This window comes from Rhinopithecus bieti, unplaced genomic scaffold (genome assembly GCF_001698545.2).
Source record: "Rhinopithecus bieti isolate Rb0 unplaced genomic scaffold, ASM169854v2 scaffold_33652, whole genome shotgun sequence".
Classification (NCBI taxonomy): domain Eukaryota; kingdom Metazoa; phylum Chordata; class Mammalia; order Primates; family Cercopithecidae; genus Rhinopithecus; species Rhinopithecus bieti.
The window spans coordinates 6,065,956-6,088,573 of NW_016814761.1; the positions used below are offsets into that span (position 1 = coordinate 6,065,956).

At 47.8% G+C, this 22,618-nt stretch overlaps 1 long non-coding RNA gene across 1 annotated transcript in view; it reads right to left on the reverse strand.

The window, feature by feature from the left end:
- LOC108515350 (uncharacterized) overlaps positions 1–19,168 on the reverse strand; it is a 57,287-nt gene extending 38,119 nt beyond the window's left edge. The window contains exons 1-2 of the long non-coding RNA XR_001881506.1: positions 19,085–19,168; positions 10,956–11,272 (exon numbers count right to left, since the gene is read on the reverse strand). This is a non-coding gene — a long non-coding RNA (uncharacterized LOC108515350). The remainder of the gene's footprint in view (positions 1–10,955; positions 11,273–19,084) is intronic.
- Positions 19,169–22,618: the final 3,450 nt, after the last annotated feature.

Genomic DNA, 22,618 nt, shown 5'->3' on the forward strand with positions numbered 1-22,618 from the left:
AGAAAATCCTGCCTTCCTGATTTGCACCGTTTTTGCTTTCATTAGCATCACGGCCATCCTAGAGCCCACATGGTCTAAATGTCTACGTCCCCCATATTCATGTGTTGAAACTGAATCCCCAGTCCAATGGTACTAAGAGGGGGTCTTTGGGGAGAGTGGGGCCCCCACCCTCATGAACAGGATTCATGCCCTTATAACAAAGCCCTGAGGGAGCTTTTTGCCCTCCGGCCATGGGAGGATGTGGCAAGAAGGCACCATGAAGCACAGAGCTCGGACACAGAATCTGCTGGTGCTTAGGTCTTCGACTTCCCAGTCTCCAGAACTGTCAACAATGCATTTCTGTTGTTTATAAGCCACCCAGTCTAAGGTATGTTGTTACAGTAGCCCAAATGGACTAAGAAGGCCAGGACCTTGTCTTGTTCATGTGTGTATCCCAGCACTGAGAATGCTGTCTGCGCACAGTAGGTTCTCAGTTAATCCATTTGAATAAACAGAGAGGCAAGAATTCTAGAATCTTGATATTGAAGGACACTAGTATCCATCTGCAGGTCGCTGGAATTTGAGGCCATTGGGTTGATGTCCACCATAATTTTCAATCAAGCAGGGTGTCCTTATCGAGAACAAGACAGGTGGGGCATCTCTGACCACAGCACATCCTCTGGAGCTGATCGGTCACTGGTGTCTGGCAAGTGGCTCCTCACAGCCACCCATGAATGCCCTGCTCTCTTGCTCTTGCCTTTCCTTCTGCCTGGGATACCTCTCCCCAGCCTCAGCTCCTTCGCCTGCTGCACACATCTGCATCCAGGGGCCAGCATGAGTATCCACAGGTGGAGACACTTGAGTGGCCTCCCTGATTGACTTCTCCATGACCCCATTCCAGCTCCCCTGTCCCTGTTCTGACAGCCCTCTGGTGCCTAGAAAATACAGGATTTGTGGAGCCCCCGTAACCCAGGTGTGAATCGTAGCCCAGAAACAAAGGGAGGACAAAGGAGGAGGGAGCGCACAGGGACTTGTTTACTAACCATCCCTTGTCCTCAGGTACTGGGCCAAGCAACTTGCACATGGAACCCATTTCATCCTCCCAACCTTCCAAGGCAGGAACTCTTTAGTTTCCCTGAGCTTCTGTTTCTCTAGCTGTTAAATGGGGATCCTAAAGTACCAACCTTACAGGGTGGATGTGAGGGTGTGACGAGGTAATGGGGAATTCCAGGAAGGAAAGAGAATCAAGAGTTCCAGGTCATCCCACCAGGAAACGGTGGCTTCAGGACGTGAATCCAGGACCTCCTGCTCTCAGGGGTGGCCTCTGCTCCTCAAGGCCACGCTGCAGTGGGGGCTGGCCAGGGGGTTTCAGTGATTCCCTCACATTCAGCCTGGGAGAGTGATGGGGAGTAGTGGGGGGAGGAGGGGGCTGAGAGAGAGAAGGATGGAGGAAGGCCAAGGGGAGGGGAAGGATGTGGATCAACAAAAGGACCCACCTGTTCTTATCCTGCTGTGTGTGTTTTCACCAACACCACTGACTCCCTAAACACCATCTCATGCCATGGAAAAAAATAGAAAATGCACGCAGTCTTGAGGTCCACTACCTTCATTCACCCATTCACTTGGCCTTTCTTTTTTTTTTTTTTTTTTTTTTTTTTTGAGACGGAGTCTCGCTCTGTCACCCAGACTGGAGTGCAGTGGCACTATCTCGGCTCACTGCAACCTCCGCCTCCTGGGTTCAAGGGATTCTCATGCCTCACCCTCCTGAGTAGCTGGGATTACAGATGCGCACCACCATGCCCGGCTAATTTTTTGTATTTTTAGTAGAAACGGGGCTTCACCATGTTGGCCAGGCAGGTCTCAAACTCCGGACCTCAAGTGATCCACCCCCCTCAGCCTTCCAAAGTGCTGGGATTACAGGTGTGAAGCCACCACACCCGGCCGAGGTTGGCACTTTAGGATCCCATTTTATAGTGGAAGAAGCCAAGGCTGAGCATGACCAAAGACTTACCCAAGGGCACACAGAACGGGCTCAAACCAGACTTTGAAGTCAGGTGTTCTGACCTCCAGTCCCAGTGCTGGGCACCCCCAGGCCTGCAGTCTTCTGTGCCAGCCCACATTAGACCAGTGTGTGCGACTGGAGCTGGGGCACAGGGTGAGAAGTGTAGCATCTGTCCTGGGACTCACAGCTCAGTGGGAACAACACGCAAGGTGGGGCAGTGGTGCTGCTGGTGACAAGAATCTGCAAAACAGCCAACTCTTGGTAAAATTCCAAACAAAACAACACCTATTTTCCCCTCATTTAACCAGTAGTTATATTTCTGGGAAAAAAATCAGTGAATATTAAAAGCATACAAAAAAAACTTTGATTTCAATGTTATATGAAATTGGGTTCTAGACTTGGATAATGAGAAACTGGTTCTTTACCTACAGGAATGGCTAAGGGTGGTTTCAAAGTCATGTGGGAGGCTGGGCACGGTGGCGGGTGCCTGTAATCCCAGCATTTTATGATGCCGAGGCAGGCAGATCACTTGAGGTCAGGAGTTCTAGAACAGCCTGACCAACATGGAAAACCCCATCTCTACTAAAAATACAAAAGTTAGCCAGGCATGGTGGCAGGGGCCTGTAATCCCAGCTACTTGGGAGGCTGAGGCAGGACAATCGCTTGAACCTGGGACGTAGAGGTTGCAGTGAGCTGAGATCGCACCACTGCATCCAGCCTGGGCAACAGCGTGAGACTCTATCTCAAACAAAAGAAAATACAAAGTCATGTGGGAGGTGGGACAGCCTTTGTGGGCGGAAGACTGCTCTGGACCTTGAAGGACATTTAGCATCCATGACCTCTGCCCATGAATGTCACCAGCTGCCCCTTGGCCATGGTGACAATCAAAGAGTTCCCCCAACATTTTCAGTGTCCCCTTGAGGTAACAATGGAGGCACCACTGCTCTAGAACAAAATTGTCAAGATTCTCCACAGAACTGAGATGAGAGCAGACCATACCCTATGGATGGATGCAGACACTTTCTGTCTTCATGAGAATGATCCTTCTTGAGTCTGAGATAATTCCCGCCCCCCACACTGGATGTTTACCAGTTCCATATGGAATGAAATACCACAGGTCCTCAAAGGTACCACCGGCATTTCCATTTTCTGGTCCAAAAATATCCCATACTGGGGACTCCTGAAGTACAACGAAAGCCGATAGAATTTATAGACAGGAGAACTTGCTCAGCCCAGTTCTCCCATTAGCAAGGTAAGCAGGCTCAAACCGGCCACTCAGTTGTTCACAGTCTTTCTTACTCTGCTAAAAACAACAGCATCTAGCTGGGCGCGGTGGCTCATGCCTGTAATCCCAGCACTTTGGGAGGCCGAGACGGGTGGATCACGAGGTCAGGAGATTGAGACCATCCTGGCTAACACGATGAAACCCCATCTCTATTAAAAATACAAAAAATCAGCCGGGTGTGGTGGTGGGCGCCTGTATTCCCAGCTACTCGGGAGGGCGAGACAGGAAAATCGCTTGAACCCAGGAGGCAGAGGTTGCAGTGAGTCGAGATCGTGCCACTGCACTCCAGCTTGGACGACAGAGCGAGACACAGTCTCAAAAAAAAAAAAAAAAAAAAAAAAAAAAACCAGCTCACAATGTGTCAGGCACTGCTCTGCTTGAGCAGCTGTATTAACTACTTCGTCATCCTAACAGCAATCGGAGGCACTTTTTTTTTTTAGACAGTCTCGCTCTGTCACCCAGGCTGGAGTGCAGTGGTGCAATCTCGGCTCACTGCAACCTCCGTCTCCCAAGTTTAAGCGATTCTCCTGCCTCAGCCTCCTGAGTAGCTGGGATTACAGGCATGAGCCACCATGCCCTGCTAATTTTTGTATTTTTACTAGAGATGGTGTTTCGCCATGTTGCCCAGGCTGTTCCCTAACTCCTGACCTCAGGTGATCCTCCTGCCTCGACCTCCCAAAGTGCTAGGTTTACAGGCATGAGCCACCATGCCCAGCCTGGAGGTACATTTTATTATCCCCATTACACAGACGGGAAAATCAAGGCACAAAGAAGTTAAAATGACAAGTGAGTAAGGGAGCAAGCACAGGCAGTTGGCCCCTGCACCTGTGTTCTCCTTACCTGGAGTACACGTGGCCTTCAAAATCAGTGCTGCCAATCTCTGTGGGAATCAGCCGAAAATAACAGGTATTAAAATGTTTTTGCAAAGGCAAGGGGGCTTATTGTCCAGTTGGAGAGTTTCCTGCAGAGCTTCCTTGCAGGATAAAGAGATGAGCTAAACCTTTTTCCAGTCCAACTGGGAGATTCACACAGGCAGATGAGAGGTGGAGTCAAAGGGACAAGAGAGCCCCAGGAGATGACTGTGACCCAACGACATCACTCAGTCCTTCATTCAGCAAATTTTGTGTGGGGGGGGTGCCTCTTTGGTGCCAGGCTGGAGGAGTAGGCAAGAGTCTGAGTGTTCCCGAAGCCATGGCAAACTCTGTGGGCTTTGGGAAGCTCACGTTAGTTTGGGGACAATGACTGGGGGGAGGGAGGACATGGTGAGCAGATCAATAATGTGGCTGAGAGGCCAGGTGCGGTGGCTCATGCCTGCAATCCCAGCACTTTGGGGGACCGTGGCAGGTGGATCACTTGGGGTCAGGAGTTCGAGACCAGCCTGCCCAACACAGTGAAGCCCCGTCTCTACTAAAAGTACAAAAATTAGCCAGATGTGGTGGCAGGCACCTGGAATCCCAGCTACTTGGGAGGCTGAGACAGGAGAATTGCTTGAACTCAGGAGGCAGAGGTTGCAGTGAGCAGAGATCACGCCATTGCACTCCAGCCTGGGCAACAGAGCGAGACTCTGTCTCAAAAAAAAATAATAATGTGGCTGAGAAATGATGGGAGCGGGGATGGAGGGGTGGGGGTGTGGGTGAGGGTTGGGGGGACAAATCCCATTACTTAAATATCAGGGTCTCCTCCTCAATGAAGCCCCTCCCGTTTCAACCAGCCCCTCCCTCTGTTGACCCCCCAGGTCGCCGCTGTGCCATTCACACACTCTTGAACCCCAAAGCACGGCCCACCTACCGGCGGCATCACAATACCTGGAAGCTTCTCAGAAACAGACGCCTGGGCCCCATCCCAGACCTACTGAACTGGACCCTTGATTCTAACAAGATCCCCCGATGATGAATATGCCCTCAGAGCTGGAGTTGTGCGGCTGGAAGCCAAGTTATCCCGACAAATATTTACCAGGCACCTACTGTGCGCACAGCTCCAAGCGCACCTGGAGTGGGCAGGGAAGAACAGGTCCAAGAGCTGAAAGTAAACAGATTGCAGGGACGATCAGCACGGTGAAGATAAACCAAAACTGGGTCATTGGAGAGTGACAGAGCCTTTTCCAGGGAGATGATCATTCATCTCAGAATTGAAAGTCAATAAGGAGCCAGTCAGGCCACGGTTTGGGACCAGTGTGTTCCGGCAGAGCGAGCAGCCCGTGCTAAGGCTCTGCAGCCTTAGCTGGGCCCTGGCAGCGTGTTGTGTTGGGGGAACAGAGAGACAGTAGTGCTCTGGCTCTAATGCCAGACGGAGAGAACGACAAACACTGTTTGCAGGCCTGGCTGCCTCCCCAGGGAAGCCTCTTCCGACTGCCACTGCCCAAATCTAGACCAAAATCTCACCCTCAAGCTCTCCATGAGAGCACTGATTTCTGTTTGTAGCTTTACATTCACTAGTGCAAGCCTTTGAGTAACGGCCATCTTCTCCGATACGGGGACACCTTTTACCGGCATTATTTTATCTAATTCCGTGGTGACCCCGAGGTAAGGAGAGACTAGTAACGTCCACATTTTGCATGAGGAAACTGAGGCTCACAGAACTTTTCTTCATTTTGTTTCTTTCCCTCCTGTTTCGCTTTCAGATATCTAAATATAGGCTTTCAGGGCAGGGCCCAGCCCCTAGCAGGGTGCAAGGCCTCCAATCTGCTTAAGAAAGTGCCTCTATTAGGTTTTCTTTTGTTTGTTTGTTTGTTTTTCCCAAAGCTGTGCTTTTGTGCCCAAACAACAAAAAATCTGCATCTTGGCCAGGCATAGTGGCTCATGCCTGTAATCCCAGCACTTTGGGATGCCGAGGCAAGCGGATCACTTGAGGTCAGGGATTCAAGACCAGCCTGGCCAACATGGTGAAACCCCATCTCTACTAAAGAAACACAAAAATTAGCCGGGCATGGTGGCAGGCACATGTGATCCCAGCTACTCGGGAGGCTGAGGCAGGAGAATCACTTGAACCTGGGAAGCGGAGGCTGCAGTTAAGCCGAGATCGCGCCATTATACTCCAGCCTGGGTGACAGCGAGACTGTCTCAAAAAAAAAAAAAAAAATCTGCATCTTGTATTTCATTTTCCCAAGAAAAAGCTTAAAAACCAAATCTATTTGGTGGACTGAAAATAGATGAGAAATGAAAACCAGAGAGAAAGAGATAAAGAGATGGGCACTGGTTCTCTGGCTCTGTGCAGCTGTCAACCTGGGAATAGCTTCAGTGGTGGGTGGAGTCAGGACGTATTAAAATCACAAAAGAAGGGCATCTTTAAAACTATCTGCAAGAAGGGTTTTGTAAACCGGTGGTTATCTGGGCCTCTATCAGCATGCATCATCGGCCTCCTTATCTGATCTTACCTGGGCGACTGGCAAAATCCCCATGCCCCATCCCCTGCCCCCACCTCCACACCCCACAATCCCCAGCCTAGACTTTCTTTGTCAATTTCAAACAAACCTTCTGTCCCTTCCCAGAGTGGAGGAGCCAGAAATGCCAGGGTGGGGTAGGAAGAAAAGGTTCTCCTGCGTAGGAATTTACCCTAAAACATAATTAAAGATCTCCTAAAGCTGTAAGAATGTGGAAGATTCAAATAACCAAAATGCCCATTAATAGGGGTTTTGTTTAATAACTATCAAAAATCTACACAGTGAAATATATGGCAATTATTATAAATGACACTGATGATTATATATAAATGTCACTATATGCTGTTACACTTTTTAAAAAAGAAGGCAAGTTACAAAACAGCGTAGGAAATATGGCTCCATTTTGCAAAACAAGCATGTAAATATAAATACAGTTTACAATGTTGACCTCATAATGACTTAACTTTGATTGCACTCTTATCGCAGTAAGTAATTCATGTACATTATTTTTTAAATTTCACAACAATGATATGAAGTTGGGTCATTATTATCTGTACAGATGAGAAAGCAGGCTTTGGCATAGCAAATATTTTGTTGAAGATCATGAAAAATGATCAGAGCTTCTATTTCTGTATGTTATCTAAAAAGTAAACAATAAATTTGGACTTCCTAATATTTTAATTTTTTAAATTGCCAGGGGATTGGCTGGGCATGGTGGCTCACATCTGTAACCCCAGCATTTTGGGAGGCTCACGCAGGAGGATCACTTGAGGACAGGAATTTGAGACTAGCCTGGACAACATAGTGAGATCCCATTTCTACAAAAAATTTTAACATTAAAAAATAAACTAAAAATATATACATTTTAATTTTAGATTAAAAGTGTTTTTTTGTTTGTTTTGGGTTTTTTTGTTTTGTTTTTTTTTGTTTTTTGGCTGGGTTCAGTGGCTCACACCTGTAATCCCAGCACTTTGGGAGACTAAGGCAGGTGGATCACCTGAGGTCAGGAGGTCGAAACCAGCCTGGCCAACGTGGTGAAACCCCATCTCTACTAAAATTATTATAAAAAATTTAGTTAGAGTTTCGGGCGCGGTGGCTCAAGCGGTATCCCAGGCACTTGTGAAGGCCGAGACGGGGCCCCGATCACGAGGTCAGGAGATCGAGACATCCTGGCTAACCTACCGGTGAAACCCGTCTCTACTAAAAAGATACCAAAAAAAACTCACGGCGCCCGAGGTGCGGGCGTCTGTAGTTCCCATTAGCTCGGGAGGCTGAGGCAGGAGAATGCGCGTAAACCCGGGAGGCGGAAGCTTGCAGTAGCTGAGATTGCCGGCCAATCTGCACTCCAGTCTGGGCAACAGAGCGAGACTCGCATCTCAAAAAAAAAAAAAAAAAAAAAAAAATTTAGCCAGGTACGTGGTGGACACCTGTAATCCCAGCTACTCAGGAGGCTGAGGCAGGAGAATTGCTTGAACCCAGGAGGCAGAGGTTGCAGTGAGCCAAGATCATGCCATTGCACTCTAGCCTGGGCAACAAGAGTGAAACTCCGTTGCAGAAAAAAGAAAAAAAGAAAAAAGTGTTTTTTTTTAAAGTAGGCACGCTGGCTTATGCCTGTAATCCCAGCACTTAGGAAGGCCGAGGCGGGCAGATCACTTGAGGTCAGGAGTTCGAGACCAGCCTGGCCAACATGGTAAAACCCCATCTCTACTAAAACTACAAAAAAAATTATCCAGGCATAGTGGTGAGTGCCTGGAATCCCAGCTACTCAGGAAACTAAAGTTGCGGTGAGCCAAGATCGCGCCATTGCACTCCAGCCTGGGCAATAAGAGCGAAACTCTGTCAAAAAAAAAAAAAAAGCCCTCTGAGCCTCTGTTTGCTTGTCTGTAAAATGGAGATAATGATGGTAGCTGTCCCTTGGATGACTGAGATGATTAAGTGATATAATGGATATAAAATGTTGAGCACATTACCTGAAATATAATACATGCCCCTAGAATCGCTTGAACCCAGGAGGTGGAATTTGCAGTGAGCTGAGATCACACCACTGCACTCCTGCCTGGGCTACAGAGTGAGACCCTGTCTAAAAAAAAAAAACAATATATATACACACACACGTATTAATATATATTGTATATACACACACACACGTATTAATATGTATTATATATATACACACACACACGTGAAAAACATGCCCAGTAAATGGTGGGTGTTACTGCTATTTCTAATCTCCATGAACACTACAACCACATAGGAAACCCACTATAACGGGCCCATTACAGGACGCAAGCAAAGTGGTAGCAGAGAGGTTCAATACATGCTTTAGGTCACACAGATAACAAGCCAAAAATATATTGTTAACCTTTCATTGTTTCCTGTGTTTACGCCATGTTTCCATGTTTTCCATCTACTATCTGGTTCCAAGATGTGTGGATACCTGGTGTGTGAGTTAGCTCAATTCATCAACACTAGGGAAGTATGCAAATACCTCTGGACCTGGCAAGCCCAGATTTGCATCCTTGCTGTGCTCAGCTGAAAGCTCCCACTTCCTAGAATGGAAGTCCCATGCAGATCCAGATCTTGTCTATCTTCTTCCTGCCTTCTTTCTGGTTTCTGCTTTTCTTGCCCTATCTCCCCAAGAATTACCTTGAGTTCTCAATCAGTGCACATAAAAAGAACTGGGCATGGTCAGAATTACTCTTGAAAATCCCATAAATCATGCACAAAATACAGTAAGCATGGTTTGTGTATACAACCTGTGCAGGATAAGGTACAGATAACAGTTGAAAGTGGAAATGGGTTCCCATCCACTAGGGATGAGGTGTGGCTAAGGCATGGGAGTGGAGGGTATGCACGCTGAAGAGTGCGTATACGTAAGCAAAATATGCAATGAGAACGTTTTTGGAAAATTACTTAGAGTATATGTAAATTAGAAGTGAAATGCACATGTACTGGAATTCTACATTGTTAAAATGTTGGTGTAGATATGAAGATCAGAGAACAGAGGCAACAACCCAAACAGAAACACCAAGATAGGGATAATTTTATATGCACGTATTTCTAAATTACCCGAGGATGATAGGCCCTGTGCAGTTTTGCACCTAGCATTTCCCTCCTGAGAGTCTTACAGATATTTTCTCCAGCCATCAGTATCCACAAAGGCCCGGTCCTGGCTCTGGGGCTTCAGGCCCAGGAGGGGTCAGGAAAGTTCCACTGGCTGTTGGCTGGGTGGAACAGAATGGTTCTCAGCATGGGCAGCTCCAGGAGCAGCAAGCCAATGAGAATGGCCAGATTGAAGCCACTGACATACAGGGACCAGGCAGGCCTTGTAAATAACTCCAGTGGGTAACGGGGGGTCTGGGGTTCTGTAGCAACAAAGTCTGCCCCACCCACAGCAATCCAGCCAATGTGTGGTTCAGGAACGCTGGCCAGGCATGGCCACGTCTCCCCATATCTAGAGAGAAGATCAAAATTCAGATAAAGTTCTTGATTTCAAAGGTTGGTAATTAATTTGAAAATTTTTAGCTGTATGAGGCAAACAGAACACATCTGGGTCACATTTGGCCTGCAGTCCTCCAGCCTGTAATGTCTAGGTCAAAATTTGGAAATGATTTTGTTATCCCAAACTTCGGGGGCCCTCTGTTTCATGGGACCAAGTGGCCAGAGTTTCCTGGTCATTTTCAATGGTCTCATTTCAAGAGTCACATTTCAAGATTCACTAGAACTGGCAAGCAAAGAAAAGTAATTCGTTAAAAGATCTTTTCACCGAGTTTCCTGTCAATATAACTGGTTAGGGCGACTATTCCAACTTCATTTGAAAAAAGCTCACAGATTTGGAAGTTAGCTAAGAATCCAAAAGTCAGTCTAGTCTCATGCAAAGCAAAAACCGGCAGCCTAAGAAACCAGTAGCCTGGAGTGGGGGGTGGAGGAAAGAAAAGACTAGAAGGAAAAATACCAACATATTAACAGAACGTGAGGATATGGGATGATAGGATGGCCCACCAGGCAACCTATTAAAACAGAATAGTATGTTCTACTTTCCTCTCTAGGAAACACACTGAGAAACACCAGATGTGGAGACATCTATCACTTTCTAATTCCGTGCTCATCATCAGGTTAGCGTCGCTGGCCTTAACAGTTTTGCCTGCCCAGACCACTCCCCTTCCTCTGAACAGGGAACTCTTAGTTTTCCTGTTTATACCCCGCCCCTCTGGACCCTGTGGTTCCTATGGCAGCCCAGTTTCCAGATGAACCAATCCCTTAGTCCAGGAGCAGTCACCTGACCCCAGCTGAGCTAATGAGAGGTCTACCTTGTGCAAGTTGATGTCCGCCTTTTCTGCCAGGAAGAATATCACGGACCCATCCCTTGGTTCCAGACCATTTGTGAGGCCCAGCAGCAGTGTCATGCCTGTCATGGCTTGGTGAGTTGCCCCTCCTTGATTTGGGGGAAGCCAATGGATCATCACCTTGGGTTTCAGTCACTTGCCATCCCTGTCTTTCACCAGAAGCCTGCTGATGAAGACAATGTGTAAGAAGAGGATCCCACAGAGATAAGACGTGGTTCACGCATCCTGCTCACTCTCCAGCCTGCACTATGTGCCAACCCACTTGGGAGCTTGGTGGGTACCTAGAGAAGCAAAGTAGCTCATTAGCAGGGCAACAAACTTTTATCAGCAAAATCCACCATTCCGGGGCTTTCCAACCACCCCAAAATACACAATATTTTCCTTTCATGAACACACCCTTCAAAACAGCATTATCCTTCATCTAGTTCTCTTCTTCCTTGTAACTCAAAGTGTCCTTTATTTCCCTTTTTAGACATTAAATATTTGGCAGCTTTAGCAAAGCAGGATGGCTGCCACAAATGAAAAATGTAACCTGCAACCTCCACCTCTCGGGTTCAAGCGATTCTCCTGCCTCCGCCTCCCAAGTACCTGGGATTACAGGGACCCACCACCTCACCCAGCTAATTTTTTGTATCTTTAGTAGAGATGGGGTTTCACCATGTTGGCCAGGATGGTCTCAACTCCTGACCTCGTGATCTGCCCACCTCAGCTCACAGGCGTGAGCCACCGCGCCCGGCCCAAATGTTTAGATTTTTATTTAGCTCCAAAATAGCTTGAGGGGAAAAAAAAGAAAAACAATGATGAAGTTGTTGGGGCACAGAGATGTTTTATAAATAGGAAAGATTAAAGATCATAGAATTAGCATCACCAGTGGTTCAAGTAAAAATCCTAGATAAATGATAAGAATTACTGATAAAAAGTGAAATATACTTGATTTTTGAAATTTGTAATTAATAATCTAAATTAAGTTTTAAATACAACACAGAGCAGTTGGGTGCAGGATTGTTTGTTTAAAACAAAAGTTCCTCTTATCTGGCTGGGCATGGTGGCTCATGCCTGTAATCCCAGCACTTTGGGAGGCTGAGGCAGGCAGATCACGAGGTCAGGAGTTTGAGACCAGCCCAGCCAACATGGTGAAACCCCGTCTCTACTAAAAATATGAAAATTAGCCAGGCGTGGTGGCAGGCGACTGTAGTCCCAGCAACTTGGGCGGCTGAGGCAGGAGAATCACTTGAGCCTGGGAGGCAGAAGCTGCAGTGAACTGAGGTGGTACCACTGCACTCCAGGCTGGGCATCAGAGCAAGACTCCATCTCAGGGAAAAAAAAAAAAGTTTCTCTTATCTTGTAGGGAGGCTTACAAAGCAGTTTCTTTAGGCAATCATGTATTTCTAAAGCACACTTTGTATGTACCCCAGAGAACTGCCAGCCCCAACCATCTGGATAACTCTGTTTTTCCACAAATTCAAAGTACTTTGAATACTGGAGACTTGAGAGAGATCTACGCTTGTGGTGAATTATTCAAATCTGGAAATTGTCACAATGGAAAAGAAACCAAAGCTCATTCCAGTGTTTCTTTTTGAGGGCAGCAGTGCTTTAGACAGAATGCTCTCGTCCCTTGAGAAAACCACGTATTTGAAAAGGGGAATTTTTTTTAAACAAAAAAACTCTACTGTAAATGCATTTTTTTTTTCTTTTGGTGACAAAGTCTTGTTCTGTCACCCACGCTGGAGTGCAGTGGTGTGATCTCGGCTCACTGCAACCTCCACCTCCCAGGTTCAAGCAATTCTCCTGCCTCAGCGGGGACTATAGTTGTGTGCCACCATGCCCGGCTAATTTTGTTTGTTGGTTTGTTTGTTTCTGTTTTTGTTTTTGTTTTGAGATGGAGTCTCGCTCTGTCGCCCAGACAGGAGTGCAGTGGCGCATCTTGGCTTACTGCAAGCTCCGCCTCCCAGGTTCACACTATTCTCCTGCCTCAGCCTCCCGAGTAGCTGGTACTACAGGCACCCACCACCGTGCCTGGCTAATTTTTTATATTTTTAGTAGACACGGGGTTTCACCGTGTTAGCTAGGATGGTCTCGATCTCCTGATTTCATGATCCGTTCACCTCGGCCTCCCAAAGTGCTGGGATTATAGGCGTGAGCCACTGTACCTGGCCAATTGTTGTATTTTTAATAGAGACAGGGTTTCACCATGTTGGTCAGGATGGTCTTGGAAAATGCATTTCAATGGTATGACAATGGTATGACATTCTATTTCCCTTCTTGCATCAAATGCATCGTCATGCATCAAGCGCAGAGACACTACATGGACCAATAAACACAACAGGTTAAGAAAGGGGTTGATTTAAGAGGAAGGGGAAAAAGGTAACTTTATAGTGGGGAAACCTGGCAAACACAACCTCAACCACAGCCGGGGTGTCAAGGTCAACATCAACAGTGATAACTCGTGTTGACAGTGCGTACTTTTTTGATAGGATGTGATGAGAAGGGCCTTCACCTTTGTGATTTTCCTCCCCTAAACTCAGTCTGTTTGGTGAGAATAGCATCAGACAAATTCTAATTGAGGTATGCTTTACAAAACATCTTTTTTTTTTTTTTTTAAATGGAGTCTCACTCTGTGGCTCAGGCTGGAGTACAGTGATGAAATCTCAGCTCACTGCAGCCTTCACCTCCCAGGTTCAAACAATTCTCCTGCCTAGACTCCCGAGTACCTGGGACTACAGGTGCCTGCCACCACGCCCAGCTAATTTCTTTTTTTTTTTTTAGTAGAGAGAGTGTTTCACCATGTTGGCCAGGCTGGTTTCGAACTCCTAACCTGAGATGATCCACCCACCTGGCCTTCCACCATCAAGGTCATCAAAAACAAGGAAAGTCTAAGAAACTGCTGCAGCCAAGAAGAGCATAAGGAGATAGGACGACTCAATGTCATGTGGTATCCTGGAATAGGGAAACAACATTGGGGAAAACTAAGGAAATGTCTATCAAGTATGGGCTTTAGTTACTAAAAATGCATAAGTATTACTTTATTAATTATGACAATACGCAATAGTAATATAAGACGTTCATAATAGAAGAAGCTGGATTGGGGGGCCTGTAGAAACATTAATTATGACAAATATGCAATAGTAATATAAGAAGTTCACAATAGAAGAAACTGGATTGCAAGGCCTATAGAAACTCTGTATTATATTTGCAATTTTTCTGTAAATGTAAAACTATTCTAAAATTTAAATAAGATTGTAAAAGTAGTAAATCTTGTGATTTGTGTAGTATGTTTTTTATTTGCTTGAAGAAAAAATTTTATTTATTTTCATCAGTAATTCTTATCATCTATTTAGGATTTTTATTTTCATTTATTTATTTATTTTTGGAGATGGAGTCTCACTCTGTCGCCCAGGCTGGAGTGCAGTGGTGCGATTTCAGCTCACTGCAACCCTGCACCTCCCAGGTTCAAGCCATTCTCCTGCCTCAGCCTGTGGAGTAGCTGGGATTACAGGCACCTGACACCATGCTTGGCTAATTTTTGTATTTTTAGTAGAGACGGGGTTTCACCATGTTGGCCTAGGATTTTTATTTAAACCATTGGTAGTGCTAATTCTATGATCTTTAATTTTTCTATTTATAAAAGTTACACCTGCTGTTTTGGTTATTAATCTATTGTCTGCTTAGTCTTCAAATACCTGGCAAACAAATACTCTAGGTTAGGCATGGTGGCTCACACCTGTAATCCCAGCACCTTGGGAGGCTGAGTTGGGGAGATCACTTGAGGCCAGGAGTTTGAGACCAGCCTGGCCAACATGGCAAAAACCCATCTCTACTAAAAAATACAACACAATTAGCCTCGTGTGGTGGCGCACACCTTTGGTCCCAGCTACTCTGGAGGCTGAGGCACAAGAATAGCTTGAACTCAGGAGGCAGAGGTTGCTGTGAGCTAAGATCCCAGCAAGAGGTACCCGGAAGCCCAAGCGCCACCTCTGCCTCCGGGTACCTGTTTAAGAGGTGTCCTGTCACCAGCATAGAAAAGCAAAACAATCAGACAGAGAGGAAGACTGGAGCTAATGCGGGAGGATGATCAGAGACGAATGATCATGAAGAGAAAGTGAGATGACCGTGCTGATTCTTAATGGATTCCTGATTTCCTCTGACAGCCTCCACAAAGTCAGGCCTCACTATCTGCCCTTGATTTCCCAAGTGACCATGAAATCCCTGGAAAAAAGAAAGCATTTAGTGCTTAAGCTAGTTTGAGTAGATGTCTGCTGTTTGCAACCAAAATATCTCTGACTAAGCCCACGTTCCCTGTTCAAAGTTTGAGAAGGACCAGAAAACATAAAGAGAAGTTTTAAAACAAAACAAGCACAGGCAGTTGCATGACCTCTATTGTCTGGGCAGCGGCAAGCAGCAGCACCACTTTTGCCTGTCCAATGTGCATTTAGCCTGGACTTTCTACAGTGATAAGGTGTAAGCCAGAAGTTGGTGGTCAGGGTTTCACAGGGCACAATCTGCCTCAGAAGAAAGCCAAGAGAGGAAAGCAATATTGAGAAATAGAGAATGGCTGGGCACAGCGGTTCATGCCTGGATTTCCAACACTTTGGGAAGCTGAGGCGGGCAAATCGCTTGAGCTCAGGAGTTCGAGGCTAGCCTGGGCAACATGGCGAAATCTCGTCTCTAAAATATATACAAAAATTAACAAGGCGTGGTAGAGCCTGCCTGTATTCCCAGCTACCTGGGGGGCTGAGGCAAGGATTGCTTGAACCCAGGAGGTCAAGGCTGCAGTGAGCTGTGATTGTGCCACTGCACTCCAGCCTGGGGAACAAAGTAAGACCCTGTCTCCAAAAAAAAAGAGAGAGAGAAACAGAGAATGATTCCGGATGGCCTCCTTCAGCCCCTGGATCCAGCCATGCCTGAAGCCACTGGCCTTTTCAACCACATAAGTCAATAAATTTCTTTGTTTATCTAAGAAAGTTTGTGGCCGAGTGCGGTGGCTGGCACCTGTAATCCCAGCACTTTGGGAGGCCGAGGCAGATGGATTATGAGGTCAGGAGATCGAGACCATCCTGGCTAACACGGTGAAACCCCATCTCTACTAAAAATACAAAAAATTAGCCAGGCATGGTGGCAGGCACCTGTGGTCCCGGCCACTCAGGAGGCTGAGGCAGGAGAATCACTTGAACCTGGGAGGTGGAGGTTGCCATGAGCTGAGATCACGCCACTGCACTCCAGCCTGGGCGACAGAGCGAGACTCTATCTCAAAAAAAAAAAAAAAAAAGAGGAAGAAGAAGAAAAAGAAAGTTTGCATAGGGTTTTCACTCTCCTGTAATTAAAGAAACTTCATGAAGTGTTTCAGGTCAGAAACCTGTACTGAAGAATTCAGACAGTTCTCCTCTTCAACCCTAGGCCAGGGCGGGTAAGAATACCAAGTGCGGGCTGGACAACTCTGGCGCCTGCCCCTTTTTACAATTTATCTGAGGAAAAAAAACATTCAGAGTTTTGCCTGCACTCCAAGGATTAAGAAAGGGGGCCAAGAGGAGAGATGAGAAGCAAGATGGAAGCTTCCCCCGGAACGAGAACAGAGACAGTGCCAGAAAGGTCAGGTCAAAGAGGAGGGCTGCGTCGACAGGGGCTTAGTCAGCTGCTGGTGTCAAGACTCAGAGAGAAAGTTGGGCAGGTTGACATGGAGCCCACAGGTGGGAGTGGGAGGTGGAGTCTGGATTTTGACCCAGCCGGCTGGAAACTCATTTTCTTTTGGCCATGGTGACTTCCTGTTTTCAAGGGGAAGGAGGCATTGGTAAAGAAAAGCCGCCCCCGGCTTACTGGGGCGAGGACAAGTATTTCTCACAGAGCTCCATTTTTTGCTTCATTCAACGCCACTGGTTCCAATTTATTTTATGCAAAACAGGGATCTGTGATGATGGGAAGGTCTTCAACAAGGCCAGTGGATTTGATTGAGAGCAGAAGAAGAATGAATCATTCCAAGATGTTAGACAAAACCCCGACACTCCCAGGTTCCCCCATTGAGACTGGGCGCTGTTTGGCCTTGTGGGCAGAGTGAGCCCCACCAGTGGCAGGGCCTTCACTTCCCATCCAAGAGCATTTCCTTGCAATGAGGTCTCTTGATTCTCAAGGCCCATGTGGGTGCTGGAAATGCCTCTTCACTCTACCAAAAGCTCCGCTTCCTGTTTTGACACCTAACTCATCTCAAATCTAGGAGTGATGGCCTCCAACAAGAAAATACAAAAATTATTGGCCAGGCGCAGTGGCTCATGCCTGTAATCCCAGCACTCTGGGAGGCCGAGGTGGGTGGATTGCCTGAGGCCAACATGGCAAAACCCCATCTTTGTATTTTGTAAAAATACAAAAATTAGCTGGGCATGGTGGCGCACGCCTGTAATTCCAGCTACTGGGGAGACTTAGGCATGAGATCGCACCACTGCACTCCAGCTTGGGCAATAGAATGAGACTCTGTCTAAAAAAAAAAAGAAAAGAAAATAAAATCTATAATTTTTTGTTTGTTTGTTTCTTGAGACAGAGTCTCACTCTGTCGCCCAGGCTGGAGTGCAGTGGTGCAATCTCCACTCACTGCAAGTTCTACCACCCAGATTCACGCCGTTCTCCTGCCTCAGCCTCCTGAATAGCTGGGGGACTGCAGGCACCCACCACCACGCCTAGCTAATTTTTTGTATTTTTAGTAGAGACGGGGTTTCACCGTGTTAACCAGGGTGGTCTCGATCTCCTGATCTTGTGATCCGCCCGCCTCAGTCTACCAAAGTCCTGGGATTACAGGTGTGAGCCACCGCGCCCGGCAATCTATTATTGTTTTCCAAAGTTCCAGCCTACTCTCCATAGCCAATTTGGGGCCAAATCCATGGACGTTACTGAGCCTCTCGACTGTCCCCCATCTCAGTCTAACTGTGAGAGGAGCTCTGAAGCAGCTGTCTGAACACTTTCTCAAGTCCTCACTTCTGCCCAGCAGTGACCCAGAATTTGCTCAAGTGTTTCTGGCAAACCAATGAGGCCATAGGAAGATGGCCCTCCCTCTTTATGATAGTTCTGCTACAGTCATCCTAGCTGTGAATGAGAATGTAACCAAGATTGCATGGCAGTCTTGACACAGGTAAAGAAACAGGTAGATTAGCAGAGAGAGACGCTTAGAATTTTGGTAGACAGTATACAAATCTGATTCTAGATTATTCCTCTAGTCCAATGGTTCTCAACAGGAAACAGTTCTGCTCCCTGGGGACGTTTTTGGTTGTCACAACTAGGGAGGGTGTTACTGGCATCTAGTGAGTGGAAGACAGGGATGCCCTGCCACATGGAACATCATTCCACAACATGAAATGATCTCGCCCATAAGGTGAATAGTGCTCAGGCAGAGAAGCCCTGCTCCAGCCACATGATGGGTCTTAAAAAGAAGAAGGCTCCGGGAATAAAATCTGAAGAGCTACTTCTCTAAACCATGCATTGTATCAAGAAAGAGCCAAATAGCACCGCTTCAGAAATCCACCAGGGCAGCACAACACAAGGAATGGAATTCTTACTTGCTGGCTCAAGGCCTTGCACACTCAAAGGCTTTGGCAAGAATATTCAGGGGGCCCTCTGGTGTATTAACTGGGGATTCTTCGGGCTGCATTTAAGAGAATACATGCCTAACAGTGGCCTACATGATCAAAGCTGGGGAAGTGGATTTGGTTGAGCAGATCTTGTCTCCGTCTCCTGTCCATCCAAATAATAGATGTTGTCCTATAAGTATGCCCAAGTGGGGTCTCTGTGTGGTTCCCCGAACTCCTAACAGGTCAGCAGGGTAGACTTGCAGCCAAGTCTCTGGCCAGTTGTCCATGGTCTCAAGTAGCCCTGTGCAAGAGAATGTGCCTAGCTCTGTCCAAAACCATCCAATGGCAACAGCAGTAAAGGCTTTACAGTTTCTAAGTGAACATCAGCAAGCGTGAAGGGCAACTCATCATCTGCAAAAGCTCTCTACAGAATTGTCTGCCACTCTTCCTTCCCACCTCCATCCTTGCAACCTCATCCACCCCTTTATTCCTGAAGGAGGCATCACAGGAAGGAAGGTTAGTGAAATCAACAGAACGTCTACTCACCTTACAAACGTGGCATCCTGCTGGTGGGCAGGCAGTAGTCTGCAAGGCTGTAGTAACAGGGGTGGGACTAGGACCTCGTCCACTGTAGCACCTCTGTCTCCTACACTTCCTCTTTGTGTCTCAGGCTGAGTTTCCCTTCCTCTTTTCTCTTCTGCAGATGGTTAGCCTCTTCTATTGTTTCGCTCGTAGGACCAGTCCAAACCACAGAGCCTGGCACCACCTTCCAACCTCCCATTTGTCAACGTCTGTTTATCAGATCCAAGGCATGCTCTTAAGGGCTGATAGTCTGACAGGAGCTCGTTTTCAAGCCGGCAAGGAAGTCCAACTGTTATATAAGGCCATATCGAGCCCCATTCATTCTTCAGCAGTAAAGTGCTTTTGGAAACAGGATGGTAATTGGCAAGATGACAATCATTGTGCAGCGGCTGGCTCAAATGAAATGACAGCCCTTTCTGTCACGTCGTGGTAAATCTCAGCCTCTCTGCTCCTTGGCTCCAGTCCGAGGACCCCAGTAGGTAGGAGAGGAGGGAAGGTAGCAGAAGAGAATCTGACCAGAGCGACCTCTTCAGAACACTGATTGTGTCAGTTAAATCCTGCTAAACTCGGTCTCTGGCTTTACAGAGCTCCAATGATGAAATCTTTGAATGGCCGTAGGTGATGGTTTTTGTTTGTTTTTTGAGATGGAGTCTCTCTCTGTCACCCAGGCTGGAGTGCAGTGGCACGATCTCGACTCACTGCAACCTCCGCCTCCTGGGTTCAAGCGATTCTCATGCCTCAGTCTCCTGAGTAGCTGGAATTACAGGTGCCCACCACCACGCCCAGCTAATTTTTGTATTTTTAGTAGAGACGGGGTTTCACCATATTGGCCAGGATGGTCTCAAACTCCCAACCTCGAGTAATTCACCTGCCTAGGCCTCCCTAAGTGCTGGGATTACAGGCGTGAGCCACTGCACCCGGCCCATAGGTGACATTTTTAAGTCTAGCCCTGGGACCTCAGCATTTCCTCTCCCACCTCCTTGCCCCTCCCTCACAGGGCACTGTCATGCTGGCCTGAGGCTCCTCTGTCCCCCTCTGGCTTTGGCACACATTGGCCTTCTGCCTGGGACACTGTTCTCTCTGCTTCGCATCTGATCAAAGTCTGCTCAAGTTTTGGGGCTCCCCCCAGCAAAGACATCCATGGCAAACTGGATCAAAGCCCCTTTTTAAAAGCAACCGGAGCACCCCTTCTCTCCCTGGCCCCACACTTATCAAGCTGTACCTGCTCATCCATTCATCGGGTCATTTGGTTAATGCTTATCATCTGTCTCCCAGTGAGACCATGAGATGTAGGAGACAGACGGTATTAGTCAGGGTTCTCTTAGAGCGATAGAACTAATAGGATATATATGTGTGTGTATGTGTGTAAAGGGGAGTTTATTGAGTATTAACTTACACGATCACAAGGTCCCTCAACAGGCCATCTGCAGGCTGCGGAGCAAGGAGAGCCAGTCTGAGTTCCAAAACTGAAGAACTTGGAGTCTGATGTTTGAGAGCAGGAAGCGTCCAGCACAGGAGAAAGATGTAGGCTGGGAGGCGCGGCCCATCTCTCTTTTCACATTTTTCTGCCTGCTTTATGTTCTCTGGCAGCCGATTAGGTGGTGCCCACCCGATTAAGGATGGCTCTGCCTTCCCCAGCCCCCTGACTCAAATGTTAATCTCCTTTGGCAACACCCTCACAGACACTCCCAGGATCAACATTGCACCCTTCAGTCCGATCAAGTCGACACTCAGTATTAAGCATCACACAGACCATGCCTCTTTTGGCCTCAGCATCATATCTCAGCACCTAAAACACAGGAAGCTCTCGGTAAGTGTTTCTGAATTCCTCTAAAAGTGTCCTGGGTTGCAGAAAAGTTCCCCATGAGAATTCATTTTCAAGCAAAGAGTCTCAGACTAAGCAAGGTGTGTGTTTCTTTGTAGGTTAAGTCCCTGTGGCTTCCCCACAAACCCAAGGACCTCCCTTTATAGCTCTTGTTGTGCTGTCTTGGTTAATATTATATCTTCCTCAGCTGGGCACGGCCGCTCACGCCTATAATCCCAGCAATTTGGGATGCTTATGTGGGTGGATCACCTGAGGTCAGAAGTTCGAGACCAGCCTGACCAACATGGTGAAACCCTATCTCTACTAAAAATACAAAAAATTAGCCGGGCATGGTGGCACACACCTGTAGTCCCAGCTACTCGGGAGGCTGAGGCAGGAGAATCACTTGAACCTGGGAGGGGGAGGTTGCAGTGAGCCGAGATCGCGTCATTGTGCTCCAGCCTCGGTGACAGATGAGACTCTGTCTCAAAAAAAAAAAAAAAAAAAATTAACATTCTGTGCAAAGTCAACCCAGAACTCTCTCCCACTGACCACCCAGTCTTCTCTTGGAGGAGAACTTCCCACAACTCCCCACCTCACACGGCAAACCCACATGTTTACCGTCTACCATCTGCCCCACTCAGATGCGGGAGCCAGAAGACCAGAGCTTTGTCTTCTGTTCCCTTAAGGATCCCTCGTGGCAGATGTTTAATGTACATGTGCTTCTGAATGAATGAGACAGTCGGGGAACGAACGGCAGAATGAACTGTCAGCACCTGGGACCTGTGTCAAACCCAAAGGGGATGGGAGATCCTGGGATGCTTGGCAGGGTGGGGAGGAGGAGCCTCCCTACTTGCCCCTGAAGGGGAGAATTGAACCCCTCGAGCTGGGCCCTGGGTAGTGAGCCCCATCACCACGCTGTGAGGGAAGGCTCGTGCCCGACGCAGCCCTTCACACGGATAGACCCACTTCTCAGTCCCACCAAGGCCCCTCACGGTCCTGGGTGACTGGTTGTTTTACTGCTAGAAGATTCTTCTTCCCCCAACCCCCTCAATTGCCCAGAAGCCTCTTTAACGCCTTTCCGAGTTTCAAACATCTGTGCATCCATCTGACTACATGCAGCACCAGTGCTGACAAGCTCTCGCCACCTCATGAAATCACACCCCCGGGAGCAGAACTGGCTGAGTCTGGACCTTGCAAAGGTGACACCTGCCTCTTGCTGGCACCCGGAGATCCACTGGGGTCAGAGCCTCTCACTGAGATGGGTGCTCCTTGCAAGGGCTTGCAGTTGGCACCTGGGGCTCCAGCAGGGAAAGGCCGGGTCCCTCACCCGTCCAGAACCTGAGCCCCCACCCCTGGGGGAGGGGATTCACCCTGCATGTCCCACATCACCACCTCTCAGTGCCTATCAGCCCAGCTCCTCACTGCACACAGGTGGCTAGACCAAGCCCCTGGCCCAAAGCACACAGGTGGCTAGACCAAGCCCCTGGCCCAAAGCACGCAGGTGGCTAGACCAAGCCCCTGGCCCAAAGCACGCAGGTGGCTAGACCAAGCCCCTGGCCCAAAGCACGCAGGTGGCTAGACCAAGCCCCTGGCCCAAAGCACGCAGGTGGCTAGACCAAGCCCCTGGCCCAAAGCACGCAGGTGGCTAGACCAAGCCCCTGGCCCAAAGCACGCAGGTGGCTAGACCAAGC